Source organism: Impatiens glandulifera, chromosome 8, assembly GCF_907164915.1.
Source record: "Impatiens glandulifera chromosome 8, dImpGla2.1, whole genome shotgun sequence".
Lineage (NCBI taxonomy): Eukaryota > Viridiplantae > Streptophyta > Magnoliopsida > Ericales > Balsaminaceae > Impatiens > Impatiens glandulifera.
This window is the reverse complement of record NC_061869.1, coordinates 39,528,915-39,532,441: the sequence shown is the minus strand read 5'-3', so window position 1 is coordinate 39,532,441 and position 3,527 is coordinate 39,528,915.

Sequence of the window (3,527 nt, the reverse complement as noted above, 5' to 3'; positions counted from 1 at the left end):
TTTCTCTAAACAGGCGGGAAAAGCGCGGGAAAACATGACTTTTAGTCACGACGTTCATCATTAAATAGTGACTAATAATAATGGCAAGAGTGTGACGGGAAAGTCAAAATATTAACCACAACGAATAAAATGAAAGTCATGGTTAATATTACATATTAGTGTGGGCGTTACATAGCCGACACTAATAAAAATTATTAACCACGACGAATCGATCGCCGACACTAATAAATATTATTAACCACGGCGTATGGTAGCCGTGGTTCATGTTGGTCGTTAAAAATACTATTTTTACTAATGATATTTATATATTAATAACATTTAATAATATTTTTTTTGTTAAAATTAGTTTTATTCCAACTTCAAGCATTTTAAAATAGTCCTTATCAATTAGATTTGCATATATGTGGGTTTAATTTGATAAGATAATTAAAGAGAAGTTAGGGTTTCTTATTAGAAATAATAAATAAACTGAATGTAATGAAAAAATTTATATAGTTAGTGATTACAATAGACTGAAATACCCTTAAGTGCTAATAAATATAATAAAAGTAATATATCTAACATCCCTTCTCAAATTCACGATGCAAAAACAATAAGCATTGAGAGTTTGTCAGTAAGAAAATGAAAGCGTAAAGTTGAGTGCTCTTTTGTAAATATATCAACAATCTACAAGGAGGAAGGAACGAATGACAAAGTGATGGTATGAGTCTGTAGAAGATGACAAGTGACATGATAATCAATCTCGATATGTTTGGTTTGCTCATGTGAGACATAATTCGGTGTTATATGAATAGCGCTCTAATTATCACAATGTAACATAGTAGGGTGAGAAAAAAAACTCATATCAATAAATAATCGACGTAACCAAACAACTTTACATGTAATTGAGGCCATAACCCGATACTTAACTTCTGTAGAAGACCGAGAGATGACATCTTGTTTCTTGATCTTCGACGAAATAAGTGAATCACCGATGAAAATATAATATATAGTAGTTGACTTGCATTCTGTAGGTTCACTAACACAATCTACATTAGAGTATGTGTGTAACTATAATGAAGACGTGGAAGAAAACATGAGATTATAAAATCGAGTGCCCTTAAGATAAATGAAAAAACGAAGAATATCAGCACAATGAACTGTAGGATGGGAAGTGACAATCTGACTAACCACATGAACTGCATGCACAATGAATAGGGGAGTTAACAAATAATGATACGATAAAGAACATAATCCTCCAATATCATCTAGTCAATCAATATCATCAGACTCTACATCATCTGTACGAGCTTCATGATTTTTACAAGCTTAGAGGTCGTCCAAATGTCTCGATAATCTTTGCACTCGGAGCGAATTCAACTCTCTCGATACTGCTTCTCTACAATCCCATTTAGGTGGAATGATATCTGAAAAAAATATTAAAGTTAAAATTTTATATAAGTTTATATTTGACACACACAAATAAACCTGTCTAGAAAAAAAACAAAACTATTATTGGAATTACTAGTTTCTAGTGCCGACGTTAATAATCATTTTTATTTCACAAAAATCTGAAAATCAAATATGGTTAAGGTCAACTTCATTATTAGATTTGGTGATCTAGTCTAGTAAAGACTGCAGTTTTCAATTCCAGCTATAGGTAGGACCATAGGTTCATTAGTATGATACACAACAACATTAACAATACAAAGAAATTCCTCTCTTGAAATTCTTACATCTTTATAGATTTAAAATAACAGCATCTCTTGTAAGATATTCTGTTGTTGCCTCTTTTCTAACAAGTCTAAGTTAAGTTGTATATTCAATCCATGACTGACAAAATGTTAATAATGAAGATATTGTGCATTTTGTGTTTATTTGAACCTACATAAGTGTTAGCTAATCTCTACAATTGACAAGAACTAACCCTATCTAAGCACTACACAAATATTTTCTTGTTTAAACTATCAATAGTGAAGGTAATTTCTTCAAGGCCCCTTAAGTGCTGATACCAACCACACTAAATAAATGTCAGGTCAGTCTCCTCTTCCCCTATCTAAGGAAATATTCATTGAGACATATTTCATAGTTGTCATAAAATAAAAGAATAATTCTGTTCTTTGACATTTTGTCTAACAACTTGAGATTGAACAAATTATAAAATAATTTCGTTTTTGTTTGAGACATACTCGAACATTTTGAACGCAATGACATGTAACAGTAGTGAAGAGAAGAAAAACATATCAATGACAGAAATATAAAACTCTTTAGGCATTGTACCAATCAAAGAATCACATTTAACCCCATCTTTAAATAACAAAACAATCCGAACAACTTTAACATCATAATCTTCAATCACTTTAAATTCATCAAATGCATTCAATGATAAACATTGGAATCTACCACCATGATCTAAACTAATCTCATCAATAATTCTTTGAACCATCCTACATGGACCACACCAATTCGTATAGAATTCAACTAATGCGGGACTCTTATTGTTAAATACCAATTTCTTCCATGTATTCACCACACTAGCCGTTATATACTAGAAACTTAATCAAAGAAGAAGCATATGTAAATAGAATAGATATATAGATAGAGATTATAGTGCCTTTGGAATCGTGAGGCGAGAAGATGAGATCTGTAATTTAAGATTCGTTTGGGAAGAAAAGGAGATTGAAATTGTTAGTGATTAGAGAAGAAGGATATGTAAAAGCAGTTGCCTGACGAGGTTCTTCCGGTCGGTCGGTCCGTTTTCAGTCGCTAGATCTTTGGAGCCAGGGAGGGGATGGATGACCTAGGACTGACTACGAGCGACCGACGAAAGGGTGAGGAAGGAGTCAGAAACATAACATATTCATAAATAAAATGATGACCCTCTAAATTAAAATAATGAACGTGACAATAATTAATGATACATTATCAACCACAACTTTACCTTATATCGTGGTTAATAAAAATTATTAACCTGTGCGTTAGGTAAAGCCGTGGTTAATAAATACATTATTAACCACTGTTTTACATAACTCCATGGTTAATAATGTGAACGTTTTGTTTTCCAAAAAGGTTCACATTATCAACCACGATATTAGGTAAAGTTGTGGTTAATAATGATACATTATTAACTAAGGTGTTACCTAACACCGTGGTTAATAAATTCTCACATTTACCACAGTTTTATTTAACACCGTGGTTAATGTGTTTTGGTGTCAACTTATTAATCACATCAATACCCATTGTCGTGGTTAAAATATTTGATTAAGGAAATATTATCTTGTTAATTATGTATTTTACAAAAAAATCAATTTCCAAACGTGTGACATCACATTCTCTCAAATTCTCTAACTACTTAGATGTGATATTCAAAAAACTCCCACAATAATTGGTCAAGGAAGTTAGCATGATCTTGGACTTAAAATTTTTTACCTAATCTTTTACCAATCCTATAAATATTCACCCTAAATGTGAACCATGAAAACGTTTCATTTAAAGAGACCTTCAAAACCCTAAATGATTAATTCTTATGAATAAACAAAAAAATCATT